Raw genomic sequence first — 23,211 nt, 5'->3', positions numbered from 1 at the left:
AGTTTCAAGCTCGTACTTTGTGGCCCAACTGAGCTTGAGCCTCTCACTCTTTCATGATGTACTGATATATTGTCATTCTGATCTTTGAAAACAGTTGGGGATATAGCTCAGTGGTAGAGCATTTGACTGCAGATCAAGAGGTCCCTGGTTCAAATCCGGGTGTCCCCTAAACCTATTTTGGTTTTGGTGTTTGTAGCTGGGATCTTTCATAAAGTCCCTATGGATCACCATTGACAGAGTCAGTGTTCAGTTGGATCTTATACTTTATTAGCATTACAGTGTCACTGCTCAAAACCTGGGAATAAATGCATTTTTACACAGGGCATGGGAACTTTCTGAAACATCATTGATTTATTTTGGAATCCGGCTCTTCCTTTCACAGCTTCAAGCAAAGAGAATCACTATGAAAACAATTGAAAACTTTGTTATACAGTTTGGTGCTTCCTTGTAGCGCACTAAAGAAATGGCATAGTATACTCGGCAGCGCTGCAGTCAATCTATTTCTCATTTAACCTGTGTCCTCAGTCTTACATATATTCCTCCTCTCCTCTGTGCATACAAAATATGTGTTTGTTTAAAGCATTCATTCTTGTGCAACGTAGAAACTATTTAATTTCTCCTTAAAACCTCTGCCTACGTGCAAAATGTATGAACCCTCGTTGCAGATGAAAAAAGGCTGGCTCGAAGACTCAGGCCATTTTCGAACACAAAATGGCCTTTTCTGATATATTAAATTGATGGTACTTGAAAGGGACGTTTGGGTGTACCTTCCAAATACCAAATTGCAGTGGTATGTAGAAATGTTTTTCGTCCATCATTTGGCCCAAAACAATCATACTTCACCACCATCTCGGTGATTGTGGTAACCAATCCGCGAAAGGATAAGGCGTCCCGTAAAAACCTCTTCCCCTTTGAGAATGTTTCAAAACAAGCATTTTATGTACAGGCATTGGTCCTATGGACCACTGCCTGTTCAAATAAAATAACAATGAAACATATAAATATTTTTTTTAAACGATCCCGTTTTCCTTCAATAAATAATATTAAGAACTACTTCTCCTGTTCCACAGTTTCAAGCTTGTACTTTCCGGCCCAACTGAGCATGATGCTCACACTCTTTCATGAGGTACTGATATATTTTCATTCCGACTCTCACAAACAGGTGGGGATATAGCTCAGTGGTAGAGCATTTGACTGCAGATCAAGAGGTCCCTGGTTCAAATCCAGGTGTTCCCTTGGCCTATTTTGGTTCTTGTGTTTGTAGCTGGGACTTTTCATAAAACCCCTTTGGATCATCATTGACAGAGACAGTGTTCGCTTGGATCTTACACTTTAACCGCATTACAATGTCACTGCTCAAAACCTGAGAGTAAATGCATTTTTATTCAGGGCTCGGTATTCCGTATGGGAAATGTCTGAAAAAGCATTGATTTATTTTGGAATCTGGCTCTTCCTTTCACAGCACCAAACAAAGGGAATGGACTATGAAAGCAATTGGCAACTTTGTTTTACAGTTTAGTGCTTCCTTCAATCGCACTACAGAAATTGCATAGAAAAGTGGGCAGCAATGCAGTCAATCTATTCCTCATTTAACCTGTGTCCTCAGTCTTACATGTATTCCACCTCTTCTCTGTGCATACAAAGTATGTGTTTGTTTGAAGCACTTCATTTTTGTGCAATGCATAATCTATTTACTTTCTACTAAAATACGCTGCCCATGTACAAGATGTACGAACCCTAGTTGCAGGTGCAAGCAGGCTGGTCTGAGAAACCAGGCCATTTGCGAACACAAAATAGCTTTTTCTGATGTATTAAATAGAAGGTACATGAAAGGGGTGTTTGGTTGTACCTTCAAATACCAAATTGTAGTGGTATGCAGAAATGTTTTTTCACCGTAATTTGGCCCAAAACAATCATACTTCACCACCATATCAGTGATTGTGGTAATCAATCCACAAAGATAAGTAGTCTCGTAAAAACCTCTTCCCCTTTGAGAATGTTTCAAAACAAGCATTTTAATTACAGATATTGGTCCTATGGACCACTGCCTATTCAAATAAAATAACAATTAAACATATACATTTTGTTTTTTAAATGATCCTGTTTTCCTTTAATTAATAATATTAAGAACTACTTCTCCTTTTCCACAGTTTCAAGCTCGTACTTTGTGGCCCAACTGAGCTTGAGCCTCTCACTCTTTCATGATGTACTGATATGTTGTCATTCTGATCTTTGAAAACAGTTGGGGATATAGCTCAGTGGTAGAGCATTTGACTGCAGATCAAGAGGTCCCTGGTTCAAATCCGGGTGTCCCCTAAACCTATTTTGGTTTTGGTGTTTGTAGCTGGGATCTTTCATAAAGTCCCTATGGATCACCATTGACAGAGTCAGTGTTCAGTTGGATCTTATACTTTATTAGCATTACAGTGTCACTGCTCAAAACCTGGGAATAAATGCATTTTTACACAGGGCGTGGGAACTTTCTGAAACATCATTGATTTATTTTGGAATCCGGCTCTTCCTTTCACAGCTTCAAGCAAAGAGAATCACTATGAAAACAATTGAAAACTTTGTTATACAGTTTGGTGCTTCCTTGTAGCGCACTAAAGAAATGGCATAGTATACTCGGCAGCGCTGCAGTCAATCTATTTCTCATTTAACCTGTGTCCTCAGTCTTACATATATTCCTCCTCTCCTCTGTGCATACAAAATATGTGTTTGTTTAAAGCATTCATTCTTGTGCAACGTAGAAACTATTTAATTTCTCCTTAAAACCTCTGCCTACGTGCAAAATGTATGAACCCTCGTTGCAGATGAAAAAAGTCTGGCTCGAAGACTCAGGCCATTTTCGAACACAAAATGGCCTTTTCTGATATACTAAATTGATGGTACTTGAAAGGGACGTTTGGGTGTACCTTCCAAATACCAAATTGCAGTGGTATGTAGAAATGTTTTTCGTCCATCATTTGGCCCAAAACAATCATACTTCACCACCATCTCGGTGATTGTGGTAACCAATCCGCGAAAGGATAAGGCGTCCCGTAAAAACCTCTTCCCCTTTGAGAATGTTTCAAAACAAGCATTTTATGTACAGGCATTGGTCCTATGGACCACTGCCTGTTCAAATAAAATAACAATGAAACATATAAATATTTTTTTTAAACGATCCCGTTTTCCTTCAATAAATAATATTAAGAACTACTTCTCCTGTTCCACAGTTTCAAGCTTGTACTTTCCGGCCCAACTGAGCATGATGCTCACACTCTTTCATGAGGTACTGATATATTTTCATTCCGACTCTCACAAACAGGTGGGGATATAGCTCAGTGGTAGAGCATTTAACTGCAGATCAAGAGGTCCCTGGTTCAAATCCAGGTGTTCCCTTGGCCTATTTTGGTTCTTGTGTTTGTAGCTGGGACTTTTCATAAAACCCCTTTGGATCATCATTGACAGAGACAGTGTTCGCTTGGATCTTACACTTTAACCGCATTACAATGTCACTGCTCAAAACCTGAGAGTAAATGCATTTTTATTCAGGGCTCGGTATTCCGTATGGGAAATGTCTGAAAAAGCATTGATTTATTTTGGAATCTGGCTCTTCCTTTCACAGCACCAAACAAAGGGAATGGACTATGAAAGCAATTGGCAACTTTGTTTTACAGTTTAGTGCTTCCTTCAATCGCACTACAGAAATTGCATAGAAAAGTGGGCAGCAATGCAGTCAATCTATTCCTCATTTAACCTGTGTCCTCAGTCTTACATGTATTCCACCTCTTCTCTGTGCATACAAAGTATGTGTTTGTTTGAAGCACTTCATTTTTGTGCAATGCATAATCTATTTACTTTCTACTAAAATACGCTGCCCATGTACAAGATGTACGAACCCTAGTTGCAGGTGCAAGCAGGCTGGTCTGAGAAACCAGGCCATTTGCGAACACAAAATAGCTTTTTCTGATGTATTAAATAGAAGGTACATGAAAGGGGTGTTTGGTTGTACCTTCAAATACCAAATTGTAGTGGTATGCAGAAATGTTTTTTCACCGTAATTTGGCCCAAAACAATCATACTTCACCACCATATCAGTGATTGTGGTAATCAATCCACAAAGATAAGTAGTCTCGTAAAAACCTCTTCCCCTTTGAGAATGTTTCAAAACAAGCATTTTAATTACAGATATTGGTCGTATGGACCACTGCCTATTCAAATAAAATAACAATTAAACATATACATTTTGTTTTTTAAATGATCCTGTTTTCCTTTAATTAATAATATTAAGAACTACTTCTCCTTTTCCACAGTTTCAAGCTCGTACTTTGTGGCCCAACTGAGCTTGAGCCTCTCACTCTTTCATGATGTACTGATATGTTGTCATTCTGATCTTTGAAAACAGTTGGGGATATAGCTCAGTGGTAGAGCATTTGACTGCAGATCAAGAGGTCCCTGGTTCAAATCCGGGTGTCCCCTAAACCTATTTTGGTTTTGGTGTTTGTAGCTGGGATCTTTCATAAAGTCCCTATGGATCACCATTGACAGAGTCAGTGTTCAGTTGGATCTTATACTTTATTAGCATTACAGTGTCACTGCTCAAAACCTGGGAATAAATGCATTTTTACACAGGGCGTGGGAACTTTCTGAAACATCATTGATTTATTTTGGAATCCGGCTCTTCCTTTCACAGCTTCAAGCAAAGAGAATCACTATGAAAACAATTGAAAACTTTGTTATACAGTTTGGTGCTTCCTTGTAGCGCACTAAAGAAATGGCATAGTATACTCGGCAGCGCTGCAGTCAATCTATTTCTCATTTAACCTGTGTCCTCAGTCTTACATATATTCCTCCTCTCCTCTGTGCATACAAAATATGTGTTTGTTTAAAGCATTCATTCTTGTGCAACGTAGAAACTATTTAATTTCTCCTTAAAACCTCTGCCTACGTGCAAAATGTATGAACCCTCGTTGCAGATGAAAAAAGGCTGGCTCGAAGACTCAGGCCATTTTCGAACACAAAATGGCCTTTTCTGATATATGAAATTGATGGTACTTGAAAGGGACGTTTGGGTGTACCTTCCAAATACCAAATTGCAGTGGTATGTAGAAATGTTTTTCGTCCATCATTTGGCCCAAAACAATCATACTTCACCACCATCTCGGTGATTGTGGTAACCAATCCGCGAAAGGATAAGGCGTCCCGTAAAAACCTCTTCCCCTTTGAGAATGTTTCAAAACAAGCATTTTATGTACAGGCATTGGTCCTATGGACCACTGCCTGTTCAAATAAAATAACAATGAAACATATAAATATTTTTTTTAAACGATCCCGTTTTCCTTCAATAAATAATATTAAGAACTACTTCTCCTGTTCCACAGTTTCAAGCTTGTACTTTCCGGCCCAACTGAGCATGATGCTCACACTCTTTCATGAGGTACTGATATATTTTCATTCCGACTCGTACAAACAGGTGGGGATATAGCTCAGTGGTAGAGCATTTGACTGCAGATCAAGAGGTCCCTGGTTCAAATCCAGGTGTTCCCTTGGCCTATTTTGGTTCTTGTGTTTGTAGCTGGGACTTTTCATAAAACCCCTTTGGATCATCATTGACAGAGACAGTGTTCGCTTGGATCTTACACTTTAACCGCATTACAATGTCACTGCTCAAAACCTGAGAGTAAATGCATTTTTATTCAGGGCTCGGTATTCCGTATGGGAAATGTCTGAAAAAGCATTGATTTATTTTGGAATCTGGCTCTTCCTTTCACAGCACCAAACAAAGGGAATGGACTATGAAAGCAATTGGCAACTTTGTTTTACAGTTTAGTGCTTCCTTCAATCGCACTACAGAAATTGCATAGAAAAGTGGGCAGCAATGCAGTCAATCTATTCCTCATTTAACCTGTGTCCTCAGTCTTACATGTATTCCACCTCTTCTCTGTGCATACAAAGTATGTGTTTGTTTGAAGCACTTCATTTTTGTGCAATGCATAATCTATTTACTTTCTACTAAAATACGCTGCCCACGTACAAGATGTACGAACCCTAGTTGCAGGTGCAAGCAGGCTGGTCTGAGAAACCAGGCCATTTGCGAACACAAAATAGCTTTTTCTGATGTATTAAATAGAAGGTACATGAAAGGGGTGTTTGGTTGTACCTTCAAATACAAAATTGTAGTGGTATGCAGAAATGTTTTTTCACCGTAATTTGGCCCAAAACAATCATACTTCACCACCATATCAGTGATTGTGGTAATCAATCCACAAAGATAAGTAGTCTCGTAAAAACCTCTTCCCCTTTGAGAATGTTTCAAAACAAACATTTTAATTACAGATATTGGTCCTATGGACCACTGCCTATTCAAATAAAATAACAATTAAACATATACATTTTGTTTTTTAAATGATCCTGTTTTCCTTTAATTAATAATATTAAGAACTACTTCTCCTTTTCCACAGTTTCAAGCTCGTACTTTGTGGCCCAACTGAGCTTGAGCCTCTCACTCTTTCATGATGTACTGTTATATTGTCATTCTGATCTTTGAAAACAGTTGGGGATATAGCTCAGTGGTAGAGCATTTGACTGCAGATCAAGAGGTCCCTGGTTAAATTCCGGGTGTCCCCTAAACCTATTTTGGTTCTGGTGTTTGTAGCTAGGATCTTTCATAAAGTCCCTTTGGATCACCATTGACAGAGTCAGTGTTCAGTTGGATCTTATACTTTATTAGCATTACAGTGTCACTGCTCAAAACCTGGGAATAAATGCATTTTTACACAGGGCGTGGGAACTTTCTGAAACATCATTGATTTATTTTGGAATCCGGCTCTTCCTTTCACAGCTTCAAACAAAGAGAATGACTATGAAAACAATTGAAAACTTTGTTATACAGTTTGGTGCTTCCTTGTAGCGCACTAAAGAAATGGCATTGTATACTCGGCAGCGCTGCAGTCAATCTATTTCTCATTTAACATGTGTCCTCAGTCTTACATATATTCCTCCTCTCCTCTGTGCATACAAAATATGTGTTTGTTTAAAGCACTTCATTCTTGTGCAACGTAGAAACTATTTAATTTCTCCTTAAAACCTCTGCCTACGTGCAAAATGTATGAACCCTCGTTGCAGATGAAAAAAGGCTGGCTCGAAGACTCAGGTCATTTTCGAACACAAAATGGCCTTTTCTGATATATTAAATTGATGGTACTTGAAAGGGACGTTTGGGTGTACCTTCCAAATACCAAATTGCAGTGGTATGTAGAAATGTTTTTCGTCCATCATTTGGCCCAAAACAATCATACTTCACCACCATCTCAGTGATTGTGGTAACCAATCCGCGAAAGGATAAGGCGTCCCGTAAAAACCTCTTCCCCTTTGAGAATGTTTCAAAACAAGCATTTTATGTACAGGCATTGGTCCTATGGACCACTGCCTGTTCAAATAAAATAACAATGAAACATATAAATATTTTTTTTAAACGATCCCGTTTTCCTTCAATAAATAATATTAAGAACTACTTCTCCTGTTCCACAGTTTCAAGCTTGTACTTTCCGGCCCAACTGAGCATGATGCTCACACTCTTTCATGAGGTACTGATATATTTTCATTCCGACTCTCACAAACAGGTGGGGATATAGCTCAGTGGTAGAGCATTTGACTGCAGATCAAGAGGTCCCTGGTTCAAATCCCGGTGTCCCCTTGGCCTGTTTTGGTTCTTGTGTTTGTAGCTGGGACTTTTCATAAAACCCCTTTGGATCATCATTGACAGAGTCAGTGTTCGCTTGGATCTTACACTTTAACAGCATTACAATGTCACTGCTCAAAACCTGAGAGTAAATGCATTTTTATACAGGGCTCGGTATTCCGTATGGGAAATGTCTGAAAAAGCATTGATTTATTTTGGAATCTGGCTCTTCCTTTCACAGCACCAAACAAAGGGAATGGACTATGAAAGCAATTGGCAACTTTGTTTTACAGTTTAGTGCTTCCTTCAATCGCACTACAGAAATTGCATAGAAAAGTGGGCAGCAATGCAGTCAATCTATTCCTCATTTAACCTGTGTCCTCAGTCTTACATGTATTCCACCTCTTCTGTGTGCATACAAAGTATGTGTTTGTTTGAAGCACTTCATTTTTGTGCAATGCATAATCTATTTACTTTCTACTAAAATACGCTGCCCACGTACAAGATGTACGAACCCTAGTTGCAGGTGCAAGCAGGCTGGTCTGAGAAACCAGGCCATTTGCGAACACAAAATAGCTTTTTCTGATGTATTAAATCGAAGGTACATGAAAGGGGTGTTTGGTTGTACCTTCAAATACTAAATTGTAGTGGTATGCAGAAATGTTTTTTCACCGTAATTTGGCCCAAAACAATCATACTTCACCACCATATCAGTGATTGTGGTAATCAATCCACAAAGATAAGTAGTCTCGTAAAAACCTCTTCCCCTTTGAGAATGTTTCAAAACAAAAATTTTAATTACAGATATTGGTCGTATGAACCACTGCCTATTCAAATAAAATAACAATTAAACATATACATTTTGTTTTTTAAATGATCCTGTTTTCCTTTAATTAATAATATTAAGAACTACTTCTCCTTTTCCACAGTTTCAAGCTCGTACTTTGTGGCCCAACTGAGCTTGAGCCTCTCACTCTTTCATGATGTACTGATATATTGTCATTCTGATCTTTGAAAACAGTTGGGGATATAGCTCAGTGGTAGAGCATTTGACTGCAGATCAAGAGGTCCCTGGTTCAAATCCGGGTGTCCCCTAAACCTATTTTGGTTTTGGTGTTTGTAGCTGGGATCTTTCATAAAGTCCCTATGGATCACCATTGACAGAGTCAGTGTTCAGTTGGATCTTATACTTTATTAGCATTACAGTGTCACTGCTCAAAACCTGGGAATAAATGCATTTTTACACAGGGCATGGGAACTTTCTGAAACATCATTGATTTATTTTGGAATCCGGCTCTTCCTTTCACAGCTTCAAGCAAAGAGAATCACTATGAAAACAATTGAAAACTTTGTTATACAGTTTGGTGCTTCCTTGTAGCGCACTAAAGAAATGGCATAGTATACTCGGCAGCGCTGCAGTCAATCTATTTCTCATTTAACCTGTGTCCTCAGTCTTACATATATTCCTCCTCTCCTCTGTGCATACAAAATATGTGTTTGTTTAAAGCATTCATTCTTGTGCAACGTAGAAACTATTTAATTTCTCCTTAAAACCTCTGCCTACGTGCAAAATGTATGAACCCTCGTTGCAGATGAAAAAAGGCTGGCTCGAAGACTCAGGCCATTTTCGAACACAAAATGGCCTTTTCTGATATATTAAATTGATGGTACTTGAAAGGGACGTTTGGGTGTACCTTCCAAATACCAAATTGCAGTGGTATGTAGAAATGTTTTTCGTCCATCATTTGGCCCAAAACAATCATACTTCACCACCATCTCGGTGATTGTGGTAACCAATCCGCGAAAGGATAAGGCGTCCCGTAAAAACCTCTTCCCCTTTGAGAATGTTTCAAAACAAGCATTTTATGTACAGGCATTGGTCCTATGGACCACTGCCTGTTCAAATAAAATAACAATGAAACATATAAATATTTTTTTTAAACGATCCCGTTTTCCTTCAATAAATAATATTAAGAACTACTTCTCCTGTTCCACAGTTTCAAGCTTGTACTTTCCGGCCCAACTGAGCATGATGCTCACACTCTTTCATGAGGTACTGATATATTTTCATTCCGACTCTCACAAACAGGTGGGGATATAGCTCAGTGGTAGAGCATTTGACTGCAGATCAAGAGGTCCCTGGTTCAAATCCAGGTGTTCCCTTGGCCTATTTTGGTTCTTGTGTTTGTAGCTGGGACTTTTCATAAAACCCCTTTGGATCATCATTGACAGAGACAGTGTTCGCTTGGATCTTACACTTTAACCGCATTACAATGTCACTGCTCAAAACCTGAGAGTAAATGCATTTTTATTCAGGGCTCGGTATTCCGTATGGGAAATGTCTGAAAAAGCATTGATTTATTTTGGAATCTGGCTCTTCCTTTCACAGCACCAAACATAGGGAATGGACTATGAAAGCAATTGGCAACTTTGTTTTACAGTTTAGTGCTTCCTTCAATCGCACTACAGAAATTGCATAGAAAAGTGGGCAGCAATGCAGTCAATCTATTCCTCATTTAACCTGTGTCCTCAGTCTTACATGTATTCCACCTCTTCTCTGTGCATACAAAGTATGTGTTTGTTTGAAGCACTTCATTTTTGTGCAATGCATAATCTATTTACTTTCTACTAAAATACGCTGCCCATGTACAAGATGTACGAACCCTAGTTGCAGGTGCAAGCAGGCTGGTCTGAGAAACCAGGCCATTTGCGAACACAAAATAGCTTTTTCTGATGTATTAAATAGAAGGTACATGAAAGGGGTGTTTGGTTGTACCTTCAAATACCAAATTGTAGTGGTATGCAGAAATGTTTTTTCACCGTAATTTGGCCCAAAACAATCATACTTCACCACCATATCAGTGATTGTGGTAATCAATCCACAAAGATAAGTAGTCTCGTAAAAACCTCTTCCCCTTTGAGAATGTTTCAAAACAAGCATTTTAATTACAGATATTGGTCCTATGGACCACTGCCTATTCAAATAAAATAACAATTAAACATATACATTTTGTTTTTTAAATGATCCTGTTTTCCTTTAATTAATAATATTAAGAACTACTTCTCCTTTTCCACAGTTTCAAGCTCGTACTTTGTGGCCCAACTGAGCTTGAGCCTCTCACTCTTTCATGATGTACTGATATGTTGTCATTCTGATCTTTGAAAACAGTTGGGGATATAGCTCAGTGGTAGAGCATTTGACTGCAGATCAAGAGGTCCCTGGTTCAAATCCGGGTGTCCCCTAAACCTATTTTGGTTTTGGTGTTTGTAGCTGGGATCTTTCATAAAGTCCCTATGGATCACCATTGACAGAGTCAGTGTTCAGTTGGATCTTATACTTTATTAGCATTACAGTGTCACTGCTCAAAACCTGGGAATAAATGCATTTTTACACAGGGCGTGGGAACTTTCTGAAACATCATTGATTTATTTTGGAATCCGGCTCTTCCTTTCACAGCTTCAAGCAAAGAGAATCACTATGAAAACAATTGAAAACTTTGTTATACAGTTTGGTGCTTCCTTGTAGCGCACTAAAGAAATGGCATAGTATACTCGGCAGCGCTGCAGTCAATCTATTTCTCATTTAACCTGTGTCCTCAGTCTTACATATATTCCTCCTCTCCTCTGTGCATACAAAATATGTGTTTGTTTAAAGCATTCATTCTTGTGCAACGTAGAAACTATTTAATTTCTCCTTAAAACCTCTGCCTACGTGCAAAATGTATGAACCCTCGTTGCAGATGAAAAAAGTCTGGCTCGAAGACTCAGGCCATTTTCGAACACAAAATGGCCTTTTCTGATATATTAAATTGATGGTACTTGAAAGGGACGTTTGGGTGTACCTTCCAAATACCAAATTGCAGTGGTATGTAGAAATGTTTTTCGTCCATCATTTGGCCCAAAACAATCATACTTCACCACCATCTCGGTGATTGTGGTAACCAATCCGCGAAAGGATAAGGCGTCCCGTAAAAACCTCTTCCCCTTTGAGAATGTTTCAAAACAAGCATTTTATGTACAGGCATTGGTCCTATGGACCACTGCCTGTTCAAATAAAATAACAATGAAACATATAAATATTTTTTTTAAACGATCCCGTTTTCCTTCAATAAATAATATTAAGAACTACTTCTCCTGTTCCACAGTTTCAAGCTTGTACTTTCCGGCCCAACTGAGCATGATGCTCACACTCTTTCATGAGGTACTGATATATTTTCATTCCGACTCTCACAAACAGGTGGGGATATAGCTCAGTGGTAGAGCATTTAACTGCAGATCTAGAGGTCCCTGGTTCAAATCCAGGTGTTCCCTTGGCCTATTTTGGTTCTTGTGTTTGTAGCTGGGACTTTTCATAAAACCCCTTTGGATCATCATTGACAGAGACAGTGTTCGCTTGGATCTTACACTTTAACCGCATTACAATGTCACTGCTCAAAACCTGAGAGTAAATGCATTTTTATTCAGGGCTCGGTATTCCGTATGGGAAATGTCTGAAAAAGCATTGATTTATTTTGGAATCTGGCTCTTCCTTTCACAGCACCAAACAAAGGGAATGGACTATGAAAGCAATTGGCAACTTTGTTTTACAGTTTAGTGCTTCCTTCAATCGCACTACAGAAATTGCATAGAAAAGTGGGCAGCAATGCAGTCAATCTATTCCTCATTTAACCTGTGTCCTCAGTCTTACATGTATTCCACCTCTTCTCTGTGCATACAAAGTATGTGTTTGTTTGAAGCACTTCATTTTTGTGCAATGCATAATCTATTTACTTTCTACTAAAATACGCTGCCCATGTACAAGATGTACGAACCCTAGTTGCAGGTGCAAGCAGGCTGGTCTGAGAAACCAGGCCATTTGCGAACACAAAATAGCTTTTTCTGATGTATTAAATAGAAGGTACATGAAAGGGGTGTTTGGTTGTACCTTCAAATACCAAATTGTAGTGGTATGCAGAAATGTTTTTTCACCGTAATTTGGCCCAAAACAATCATACTTCACCACCATATCAGTGATTGTGGTAATCAATCCACAAAGATAAGTAGTCTCGTAAAAACCTCTTCCCCTTTGAGAATGTTTCAAAACAAGCATTTTAATTACAGATATTGGTCCTATGGACCACTGCCTATTCAAATAAAATAACAATTAAACATATACATTTTGTTTTTTAAATGATCCTGTTTTCCTTTAATTAATAATATTAAGAACTACTTCTCCTTTTCCACAGTTTCAAGCTCGTACTTTGTGGCCCAACTGAGCTTGAGCCTCTCACTCTTTCATGATGTACTGATATGTTGTCATTCTGATCTTTCAAAACAGTTGGGGATATAGCTCAGTGGTAGAGCATTTGACTGCAGATCAAGAGGTCCCTGGTTCAAATCCGGGTGTCCCCTAAACCTATTTTGGTTTTGGTTTTGGTGTTTGTAGCTGGGATCTTTCATAAAGTCCCTCTGGATCACCATTGACAGAGTCACTGTTCAGTTGGATCTTATACTTTATTAGCATTACAGTGTCACTGCTCAAAACCTGGGAATAAATGCATTTTTACACAGGGCGTGGGAACTTTCTGAAACATCATTGATTTATTTTGGAATCCGGCTCTTCCTTTCACAGCTTCAAGCAAAGAGAATCACTATGAAAACAATTGAAAACTTTGTTATACAGTTTGGTGCTTCCTTGTAGCGCACTAAAGAAATGGCATAGTATACTCGGCAGCGCTGCAGTCAATCTATTTCTCATTTAACCTGTGTCCTCAGTCTTACATATATTCCTCCTCTCCTCTGTGCATACAAAATATGTGTTTGTTTAAAGCATTCATTCTTGTGCAACGTAGAAACTATTTAATTTCTCCTTAAAACCTCTGCCTACGTGCAAAATGTATGAACCCTCGTTGCAGATGAAAAAAGGCTGGCTCGAAGACTCAGGCCATTTTCGAACACAAAATGGCCTTTTCTGATATATGAAATTGATGGTACTTGAAAGGGACGTTTGGGTGTACCTTGCAAATACCAAATTGCAGTGGTATGTAGAAATGTTTTTCGTCCATCATTTGGCCCAAAACAATCATACTTCACCACCATCTCGGTGATTGTGGTAACCAATCCGCGAAAGGATAAGGCGTCCCGTAAAAACCTCTTCCCCTTTGAGAATGTTTCAAAACAAGCATTTTATGTACAGGCATTGGTCCTATGGACCACTGCCTGTTCAAATAAAATAACAATGAAACATATAAATATTTTTTTTAAACGATCCCGTTTTCCTTCAATAAATAATATTAAGAACTACTTCTCCTGTTCCACAGTTTCAAGCTTGTACTTTCCGGCCCAACTGAGCATGATGCTCACACTCTTTCATGAGGTACTGATATATTTTCATTCCGACTCTCACAAACAGGTGGGGATATAGCTCAGTGGTAGAGCATTTGACTGCAGATCAAGAGGTCCCTGGTTCAAATCCAGGTGTTCCCTTGGCCTGTTTTGGTTCTTGTGTTTGTAGCTGGGACTTTTCATAAAACCCCTTTGGATCATCATTGACAGAGTCAGTGTTCGCTTGGATCTTACACTTTAACAGCATTACAATGTCACTGCTCAAAACCTGAGAGTAAATGCATTTTTATACAGGGCTCGGTATTCCGTATGGGAAATGTCTGAAAAAGCATTGATTTATTTTGGAATCTGGCTCTTCCTTTCACAGCACCAAACAAAGGGAATGGACTATGAAAGCAATTGGCAACTTTGTTTTACAGTTTAGTGCTTCCTTCAATCGCCCTACAGAAATTGCATAGAAAAGTGGGCAGCAATGCAGTCAATCTATTCCTCATTTAACCTGTGTCCTCAGTCTTACATGTATTCCACCTCTTCTCTGTGCATACAAAGTATGTGTTTGTTTGAAGCACTTCATTTTTGTGCAATGCATAATCTATTTACTTTCTACTAAAATACGCTGCCCACGTACAAGATGTACGAACCCTAGTTGCAGGTGCATGCAGGCTGGTCTGAGAAACCAGGCCATTTGCGAACACAAAATAGCTTTTTCTGATGTATTAAATAGAAGGTACATGAAAGGGGTGTTTGGTTGTACCTTCAAATACAAAATTGTAGTGGTATGCAGAAATGTTTTTTCACCGTAATTTGGCCCAAAACAATCATACTTCACCACCATATCAGTGATTGTGGTAATCAATCCACAAAGATAAGTAGTCTCGTAAAAACCTCTTCCCCTTTGAGAATGTTTCAAAACAAACATTTTAATTACAGATATTGGTCCTATGGACCACTGCCTATTCAAATAAAATAACAATTAAACATATACATTTTGTTTTTTAAATGATCCTGTTTTCCTTTAATTAATAATATTAAGAACTACTTCTCCTTTTCCACAGTTTCAAGCTCGTACTTTGTGGCCCAACTGAGCTTGAGCCTCTCACTCTTTCATGATGTACTGATATATTGTCATTCTGATCTTTGAAAACAGTTGGGGGTATAGCTCAGTGGTAGAGCATTTGACTGCAGATCAAGAGGTCCCTGGTTCAAATCCGGGTGTCCCCTAAACCTATTTTGGTTTTGGTGTTTGTAGCTGGGATCTTTCATAAAGTCCCTATGGATCACCATTGACAGAGTCAGTGTTCAGTTGGATCTTATACTTTATTAGCATTACAGTGTCACTGCTCAAAACCTGGGAATAAATGCATTTTTACACAGGGCGTGGGAACTTTCTGAAACATCATTGATTTATTTTGGAATCCGGCTCTTCCTTTCACAGCTTCAAGCAAAGAGAATCACTATGAAAACAAATGAAAACTTTGTTATACAGTTTGGTGCTTCCTTGTAGCGCACTAAAGAAATGGCATAGTATACTCGGCAGCGCTGCAGTCAATCTATTTCTCATTTAACCTGTGTCCTCAGTCTTACATATATTCCTCCTCTCCTCTGTGCATACAAAATATGTGTTTGTTTAAAGCATTCATTCTTGTGCAACGTAGAAACTATTTAATTTCTCCTTAAAACCTCTGCCTACGTGCAAAATGTATGAACCCTCGTTGCAGATGAAAAAAGGATGGCTCGAAGACTCAGGCCATTTTCGAACACAAAATGGCCTTTTCTGATATATTAAATTGATGGTACTTGAAAGGGACGTTTGGGTGTACCTTCCAAATACCAAATTGCAGTGGTATGTAGAAATGTTTTTCGTCCATCATTTGGCCCAAAACAATCATACTTCACCACCATCTCGGTGATTGTGGTAACCAATCCGCGAAAGGATAAGGCGTCCCGTAAAAACCTCTTCCCCTTTGAGAATGTTTCAAAACAAGCATTTTATGTACAGGCATTGGTCCTATGGACCACTGCCTGTTCAAATAAAATAACAATGAAACATATAAATATTTATTTTAAACGATCCCGTTTTCCTTCAATAAATAATATTAAGAACTACTTCTCCTGTTCCACAGTTTCAAGCGTGTACTTTCCGGCCCAACTGAGCATGATGCTCACACTCTTTCATGAGGTACTGATATATTTTCATTCCGACTCTCACAAACAGGTGGGGATATAGCTCAGTGGTAGAGCATTTGACTACAGATCAAGAGGTCCCTGGTTCAAATCCAGGTGTCCCCTTGGCCTGTTTTGGTTCTTGTGTTTGTAGCTGGGACTTTTCATAAAACCCCTTTGGATCATCATTGACAGAGTCAGTGTTCGCTTGGATCTTACACTTTAACAGCATTACAATGTCACTGCTCAAAACCTGAGAGTAAATGCATTTTTATACAGGGCTCGGTATTCCGTATGGGAAATGTCTGAAAAAGCATTGATTTATTTTGGAATCTGGCTCTTCCTTTCACAGCACCAAACAAAGGGAATGGACTATGAAAGCAATTGGCAACTTTGTTTTACAGTTTAGTGCTTCCTTCAATCGCACTACAGAAATTGCATTGAAAAGTGGGCAGCAATGCAGTCAATCTATTCCTCATTTAACCTGTGTCCTCAGTCTTACATGTATTCCACCTCTTCTCTGTGCATACAAAGTATGTGTTTGTTGGAAGCACTTCATTTTTGTGCAATGCATAATCTATTTACTTTCTACTAAAATACGCTGCCCACGTACAAGATGTACGAACCCTAGTTGCAGGTGCAAGCAGGCTGGTCTGAGAAACCAGGCCATTTGCGAACACAAAATAGCTTTTTCTGATGTATTAAATCGAAGGTACATGAAAGGGGTGTTTGGTTGTACCTTCAAATACCAAATTGTAGTGGTATGCAGAAATGTTTTTTCACCGTAATTTGGCCCAAAACAATCATACTTCACCACCATATCAGTGATTGTGGTAATCAATCCACAAAGATAAGTAGTCTCGTAAAAACCTCTTCCCCTTTGAGAATGTTTCAAAACAAACATTTTAATTACAGATATTGGTCCTATGGACCACTGCCTATTCAAATAAAATAACAATTAAACATATACATTTTGTTTTTTAAATGATCCTGTTTTCCTTTAATTAATAATATTAAGAACTACTTCTCCTTTTCCACAGTTTCAAGCTCGTACTTTGTGGCCCAACTGAGCTTGAGCCTCTCACTCTTTCATGATGTAGTACTGATATATTGTCATTCTGATCTTTGAAAACAGTTGGGGATATAGCTCAGTGGTAGAGCATTTGACTGCAGATCAAGAGGTCCCTGGTTCAAATCCGGGTGTCCCCTAAACCTATTTTGGTTTTGGTGTTTGCAGCTGGGATCTTTCATAAAGTCCCTATGGATCACCATTGACAGAGTCAGTGTTCAGTTGGATCTTATACTTTATTAGCATTACAGTGTCACTGCTCAAAACCTGGGAATAAATGCATTTTTACACAGGGCGTGGGAACTTTCTGAAACATCATTGATTTATTTTGGAATCCGGCTCATCCTTTCACAGCTTCAAGCAAAGAGAATCACTATGAAAACAATTGAAAACTTTGTTATACAGTTTGGTGCTTCCTTGTAGCGCACTAAAGAAATGGCATAGTATACTCGGCAGCGCTGCAGTCAATCTATTTCTCATTTAACCTGTGTCCTCAGTCTTACATATATTCCTCCTCTCCTCTGTGCATACAAAATATGTGTTTGTTTAAAGCACTTCATTCTTGTGCAACGTAGAAACTATTTAATTTCTCCTTAAAACCTCTGCCTACGTGCAAAATGTATGAACCCTCGTTGCAGATGAAAAAAGGCTGGCTCGAAGACTCAGGCCATTTTCGAACACAAAATGGCCTTTTCTGATATATTAAATTGATGGTACTTGAAAGGGACGTTTGGGTGTACCTTCCAAATACCAAATTGCAGTGGTATGTAGAAATGTTTTTGGTCCATCATTTGGCCCAAAACAATCATACTTCACCACCATCTCGGTGATTGTGGTAACCAATCCGCGAAAGGATAAGGCGTCCCGTAAAAACCTCTTCCCCTTTGAGAATGTTTCAAAACAAGCATTTTATGTACAGGCATTGGTCCTATGGACCACTGCCTGTTCAAATAAAATAACAATGAAACATATAAATATTTTTTTTAAACGATCCCGTTTTCCTTCAATTAATAATATTAAGAACTACTTCTCCTGTTCCACAGTTTCAAGCTTGTACTTTCCGGCCCAACTGAGCATGATGCTCACACTCTTTCATGAGGTACTGATATATTTTCATTCCGACTCTCGCAAACAGGTGGGGATATAGCTCAGTGGTAGAGCATTTGACTGCAGATCAAGAGGTCCCTGGTTCAAATCCAGGTGTCCCCTTGGCCTGTTTTGGTTCTTGTGTTTGTAGCTGGGACTTTTCATAAAACCCCTTTGGATCATCATTGACAGAGTCAGTGTTCGCTTGGATCTTACACTTTAATAGCATTACAATGTCACTGCTCAAAACCTGAGAGTAAATGCATTTTTATACAGGGCTCGGTATTTCGTATGGGAAATGTCTGAAAAAGCATTGATTTATTTTGGAATCTGGCTCTTCCTTTCACAGCACCAAACAAAGGGAATGGACTATGAAAGCAATTGACAACTTTGTTTTACAGTTTGGTGCTTCCTTCGATCGCACTACAGAAATTGCATAGAAAAGTGGGCAGAAATGCAGTCAATCTATTCCTCATTTAACCTGTGTCCTCAGTCTTACATGTATTCCACCTCTTCTCTGTGCATACAAAGTATGTGTTTGTTTGAAGCACTTCATTTTTGTGCAATGCATAATCTATTTACTTTCTACTAAAAAACGCTGCCCACGTACAAGATGTATGAACCCTAGTTGCAGGTGCAAGCAGGCTGGTCTGAGAAACCAGGCCATTTGCGAACACAAAATTGCTTTTTCTGATGTATTAAATCGAAGGTACATGAAATGGGTGTTTGGTTGTACCTTCAAATACCAAATTGTAGTGGTATGTAGAAATGTTTTTTCACCGTAATTTGGCCCAAAACAATCATACTTCACCACCATATCAGTGATTGTGGTAATCATTCCACAAAGATAAGTAGTCTCGTAAAAACCTGTTCCTCTTTGAGAATGTTTCAAAACTAACATTTTAAATACAGATATTGGTCCTATGGACCACTGCCTATTCAAATAAAATAACAATTAAACATATACATTTTGTTTTTTAAATGATCCTGTTTTCCTTTAATTAATAATATTAAGAACTACTTCTCCTTTTCCACAGTTTCAAGCTCGTACTTTGTGGCCCAACTGAGCTTGAGCCTCTCACTCTTTCATGATGTACTGATATATTGTCATTCTGATCTTTGAAAACAGTTGGGGATATAGCTCAGTGGTAGAGCATTTGACTGCAGATCAAGAGGTCACTGGTTCAAATCCGGGTGTCCCCTAAACCTATTTTGGTTCTGGTGTTTGTAGCTAGGATCTTTCATAAAGTCCCTTTGGATCACCATTGACAGAGTCAGTGTTCAGTTGGATCTTATACTTTATTAGCATTACAGTGTCACTGCTCAAAACCTGGGAATAAATGCCTTTTTACACAGGGCGTGGGAACTTTCTGAAACATCATTGATTTATTTTGGAATCCGGCTCTTCCTTTCACAGCTTCAAGCAAAGAGAATCACTATGAAAACAATTGAAAACTTTGTTATACAGTTTGGTGCTTCCTTGTAGCGCACTAAAGAAATGGCATAGTATACTCGGCAGCGCTGCAGTCAATCTATTTCTCATTTAACCTGTGTCCTCAGTCTAACATATATTCCTCCTCTCCTCTGTGCATACAAAATATGTGTTTGTTTAAAGCACTTCATTCTTGTGCAACGTAGAAACTATTTAATTTCTCCTTAAAACCTCTGCCTACGTGCAAAATGTATGAACATTCGTTGCAGATGAAAAAAGGCTGGCTCGAAGACTCAGGCCATTTTCGAACACAAAATGGCCTTTTCTGATATATTAAATTGATGGTACTTGAAAGGAACGTTTGGGTGTACCTTCCAAATACCAAATTGCAGTGGTATGTAGAAATGTTTTTGGTCCATCATTTGGCCCAAAACAATCATACTTCACCACCATCTCGGTGATTGTGGTAACCAATCCGCGAAAGGATAAGGCGTCCCGTAAAAACCTCTTCCCCTTTGAGAATGTTTCAAAACAAGCATTTTATGTACAGGCTTTGGTCCTATGGACCACTGCCTGTTCAAATAAAATAACAATGAAACATATAAATATTTTTTTTAAACGATCCCGTTTTCCTTCAATAAATAATATTAAGAACTACTTCTCCTGTTCCACAGTTTCAAGCTTGTACTTTCCGGCCCAACTGAGCATGATGCTCACACTCTTTCATGAGGTACTGATATATTTTCATTCCGACTCTCACAAACAGGTGGGGATATAGCTCAGTGGTAGAGCATTTGACTGCAGATCAAGAGGTCCCTGGTTCAAATCCCGGTGTCCCCTTGGCCTGTTTTGGTTCTTGTGTTTGTAGCTGGGACTTTTCATAAAACCCCTTTGGATCATCATTGACAGAGTCAGTGTTCGCTTGGATCTTACACTTTAACAGCATTACAATGTCACTGCTCAAAACCTGAGAGTAAATGCATTTTTATACAGGGCTCGGTATTCCGTATGGGAAATGTCTGAAAAAGCATTGATTTATTTTGGAATCTGGCTCTTCCTTTCACAGCACCAAACAAAGGGAATGGACTATGAAAGCAATTGGCAACTTTGTTTTACAGTTTAGTGCTTCCTTCAATCGCACTACAGAAATTGCATAGAAAAGTGGGCAGCAATGCAGTCAATCTATTCCTCATTTAACCTGTGTCCTCAGTCTTACATGTATTCCACCTCTTCTGTGTGCATACAAAGTATGTGTTTGTTTGAAGCACTTCATTTTTGTGCAATGCATAATCTATTTACTTTCTACTAAAATACGCTGCCCACGTACAAGATGTACGAACCCTAGTTGCAGGTGCAAGCAGGCTGGTCTGAGAAACCAGGCCATTTGCGAACACAAAATAGCTTTTTCTGATGTATTAAATCGAAGGTACATGAAAGGGGTGTTTGGTTGTACCTTCAAATACTAAATTGTAGTGGTATGCAGAAATGTTTTTTCACCGTAATTTGGCCCAACACAATCATACTTCACCACCATATCAGTGATTGTGGTAATCAATCCACAAAGATAAGTAGTCTCGTAAAAACCTCTTCCCCTTTGAGAATGTTTCAAAACAAAAATTTTAATTTCAGATATTGGTCCTATGGACCACTGCCTATTCAAATAAAATAACAATTAAACATATACATTTTGTTTTTTAAATGATCCTGTTTTCCTTTAATTAATAATATTAAGAACTACTTCTCCTTTTCCACAGTTTCAAGCTCGTACTTTGTGGCCCAACTGAGCTTGAGCCTCTCACTCTTTCATGATGTACTGATATATTGTCATTCTGATCTTTGAAAACAGTTGGGGATATAGCTCAGTGGTAGAGCATTTGACTGCAGATCAAGAGGTCCCTGGTTCAAATCCGGGTGTCCCCTAAACCTATTTTGGTTTTGGTGTTTGTAGCTGGGATCTTTCATAAAGTCCCTATGGATCACCATTGACAGAGTCAGTGTTCAGTTGGATCTTATACTTTATTAGCATTACAGTGTCACTGCTCAAAACCTGGGAATAAATGCATTTTTACACAGGGCATGGGAACTTTCTGAAACATCATTGATTTATTTTGGAATCCGGCTCTTCCTTTCACAGCTTCAAGCAAAGAGAATCACTATGAAAACAATTGAAAACTTTGTTATACAGTTTGGTGCTTCCTTGTAGCGCACTAAAGAAATGGCATAGTATACTCGGCAGCGCTGCAGTCAATCTATTTCTCATTTAACCTGTGTCCTCAGTCTTACATATATTCCTCCTCTCCTCTGTGCATACAAAATATGTGTTTGTTTAAAGCATTCATTCTTGTGCAACGTAGAAACTATTTAATTTCTCCTTAAAACCTCTGCCTACGTGCAAAATGTATGAACCCTCGTTGCAGATGAAAAAAGGCTGGCTCGAAGACTCAGGCCATTTTCGAACACAAAATGGCCTTTTCTGATATATTAAATTGATGGTACTTGAAAGGGACGTTTGGGTGTACCTTCCAAATACCAAATTGCAGTGGTATGTAGAAATGTTTTTCGTCCATCATTTGGCCCAAAACAATCATACTTCACCACCATCTCGGTGATTGTGGTAACCAATCCGCGAAAGGATAAGGCGTCCCGTAAAAACCTCTTCCCCTTTGAGAATGTTTCAAAACAAGCATTTTATGTACAGGCATTGGTCCTATGGACCACTGCCTGTTCAAATAAAATAACAATGAAACATATAAATATTTTTTTTAAACGATCCCGTTTTCCTTCAATAAATAATATTAAGAACTACTTCTCCTGTTCCACAGTTTCAAGCTTGTACTTTCCGGCCCAACTGAGCATGATGCTCACACTCTTTCATGAGGTACTGATATATTTTCATTCCGACTCTCACAAACAGGTGGGGATATAGCTCAGTGGTAGAGCATTTGACTGCAGATCAAGAGGTCCCTGGTTCAAATCCAGGTGTTCCCTTGGCCTATTTTGGTTCTTGTGTTTGTAGCTGGGACTTTTCATAAAACCCCTTTGGATCATCATTGACAGAGACAGTGTTCGCTTGGATCTTACACTTTAACCGCATTACAATGTCACTGCTCAAAACCTGAGAGTAAATGCATTTTTATTCAGGGCTCGGTATTCCGTATGGGAAATGTCTGAAAAAGCATTGATTTATTTTGGAATCTGGCTCTTCCTTTCACAGCACCAAACAAAGGGAATGGACTATGAAAGCAATTGGCAACTTTGTTTTACAGTTTAGTGCTTCCTTCAATCGCACTACAGAAATTGCATAGAAAAGTGGGCAGCAATGCAGTCAATCTATTCCTCATTTAACCTGTGTCCTCAGTCTTACATGTATTCCACCTCTTCTCTGTGCATACAAAGTATGTGTTTGTTTGAAGCACTTCATTTTTGTGCAATGCATAATCTATTTACTTTCTACTAAAATACGCTGCCCAC

At 38.7% G+C, this 23,211-nt stretch overlaps 20 non-coding genes across 20 annotated transcripts; all 20 read left to right on the top strand.

Moving 5' to 3' along the window:
- The first annotated feature begins 96 nt into the window (after nt 1-96).
- On the top strand, nt 97-168 carry TRNAC-GCA (transfer RNA cysteine (anticodon GCA)). The gene has a single exon. It is a non-coding gene; the product is annotated as a tRNA-Cys (tRNA).
- Nucleotides 169-1,164: 996 nt separating this feature from the next.
- TRNAC-GCA (transfer RNA cysteine (anticodon GCA)) lies at nt 1,165-1,236 on the top strand. Its single transcript has one exon. It is a non-coding gene; the product is annotated as a tRNA-Cys (tRNA).
- A 1,008-nt stretch (nt 1,237-2,244) lies between these two features.
- On the top strand, nt 2,245-2,316 carry TRNAC-GCA (transfer RNA cysteine (anticodon GCA)). Its single transcript has one exon. It is a non-coding gene; the product is annotated as a tRNA-Cys (tRNA).
- A 2,076-nt stretch (nt 2,317-4,392) lies between these two features.
- TRNAC-GCA (transfer RNA cysteine (anticodon GCA)) lies at nt 4,393-4,464 on the top strand. The gene has a single exon. It is a non-coding gene; the product is annotated as a tRNA-Cys (tRNA).
- Nucleotides 4,465-5,460: 996 nt separating this feature from the next.
- Nucleotides 5,461-5,532, top strand: TRNAC-GCA (transfer RNA cysteine (anticodon GCA)). Its single transcript has one exon. It is a non-coding gene; the product is annotated as a tRNA-Cys (tRNA).
- Nucleotides 5,533-6,540: 1,008 nt separating this feature from the next.
- On the top strand, nt 6,541-6,612 carry TRNAC-GCA (transfer RNA cysteine (anticodon GCA)). The gene has a single exon. It is a non-coding gene; the product is annotated as a tRNA-Cys (tRNA).
- A 997-nt stretch (nt 6,613-7,609) lies between these two features.
- TRNAC-GCA (transfer RNA cysteine (anticodon GCA)) lies at nt 7,610-7,681 on the top strand. Its single transcript has one exon. It is a non-coding gene; the product is annotated as a tRNA-Cys (tRNA).
- Nucleotides 7,682-8,689: 1,008 nt separating this feature from the next.
- On the top strand, nt 8,690-8,761 carry TRNAC-GCA (transfer RNA cysteine (anticodon GCA)). The gene has a single exon. It is a non-coding gene; the product is annotated as a tRNA-Cys (tRNA).
- Nucleotides 8,762-9,757: 996 nt separating this feature from the next.
- Nucleotides 9,758-9,829, top strand: TRNAC-GCA (transfer RNA cysteine (anticodon GCA)). The gene has a single exon. It is a non-coding gene; the product is annotated as a tRNA-Cys (tRNA).
- A 1,008-nt stretch (nt 9,830-10,837) lies between these two features.
- Nucleotides 10,838-10,909, top strand: TRNAC-GCA (transfer RNA cysteine (anticodon GCA)). Its single transcript has one exon. It is a non-coding gene; the product is annotated as a tRNA-Cys (tRNA).
- Nucleotides 10,910-12,985: 2,076 nt separating this feature from the next.
- On the top strand, nt 12,986-13,057 carry TRNAC-GCA (transfer RNA cysteine (anticodon GCA)). The gene has a single exon. It is a non-coding gene; the product is annotated as a tRNA-Cys (tRNA).
- A 1,002-nt stretch (nt 13,058-14,059) lies between these two features.
- Nucleotides 14,060-14,131, top strand: TRNAC-GCA (transfer RNA cysteine (anticodon GCA)). The gene has a single exon. It is a non-coding gene; the product is annotated as a tRNA-Cys (tRNA).
- Nucleotides 14,132-15,139: 1,008 nt separating this feature from the next.
- On the top strand, nt 15,140-15,211 carry TRNAC-GCA (transfer RNA cysteine (anticodon GCA)). The gene has a single exon. It is a non-coding gene; the product is annotated as a tRNA-Cys (tRNA).
- A 996-nt stretch (nt 15,212-16,207) lies between these two features.
- Nucleotides 16,208-16,279, top strand: TRNAC-ACA (transfer RNA cysteine (anticodon ACA)). The gene has a single exon. It is a non-coding gene; the product is annotated as a tRNA-Cys (tRNA).
- A 1,011-nt stretch (nt 16,280-17,290) lies between these two features.
- TRNAC-GCA (transfer RNA cysteine (anticodon GCA)) lies at nt 17,291-17,362 on the top strand. Its single transcript has one exon. It is a non-coding gene; the product is annotated as a tRNA-Cys (tRNA).
- Nucleotides 17,363-18,359: 997 nt separating this feature from the next.
- TRNAC-GCA (transfer RNA cysteine (anticodon GCA)) lies at nt 18,360-18,431 on the top strand. The gene has a single exon. It is a non-coding gene; the product is annotated as a tRNA-Cys (tRNA).
- Nucleotides 18,432-19,439: 1,008 nt separating this feature from the next.
- Nucleotides 19,440-19,511, top strand: TRNAC-GCA (transfer RNA cysteine (anticodon GCA)). Its single transcript has one exon. It is a non-coding gene; the product is annotated as a tRNA-Cys (tRNA).
- Nucleotides 19,512-20,508: 997 nt separating this feature from the next.
- Nucleotides 20,509-20,580, top strand: TRNAC-GCA (transfer RNA cysteine (anticodon GCA)). The gene has a single exon. It is a non-coding gene; the product is annotated as a tRNA-Cys (tRNA).
- A 1,008-nt stretch (nt 20,581-21,588) lies between these two features.
- Nucleotides 21,589-21,660, top strand: TRNAC-GCA (transfer RNA cysteine (anticodon GCA)). Its single transcript has one exon. It is a non-coding gene; the product is annotated as a tRNA-Cys (tRNA).
- A 996-nt stretch (nt 21,661-22,656) lies between these two features.
- TRNAC-GCA (transfer RNA cysteine (anticodon GCA)) lies at nt 22,657-22,728 on the top strand. The gene has a single exon. It is a non-coding gene; the product is annotated as a tRNA-Cys (tRNA).
- Nucleotides 22,729-23,211: the final 483 nt, after the last annotated feature.

Source organism: Triturus cristatus, chromosome 4_1 (assembly GCF_964204655.1).
Source record: "Triturus cristatus chromosome 4_1, aTriCri1.1, whole genome shotgun sequence".
NCBI lineage: Eukaryota > Metazoa > Chordata > Amphibia > Caudata > Salamandridae > Triturus > Triturus cristatus.
The sequence above is the reverse complement of the archived record's forward strand: the minus strand, read 5'-3'. Positions and strand labels throughout refer to the sequence as shown.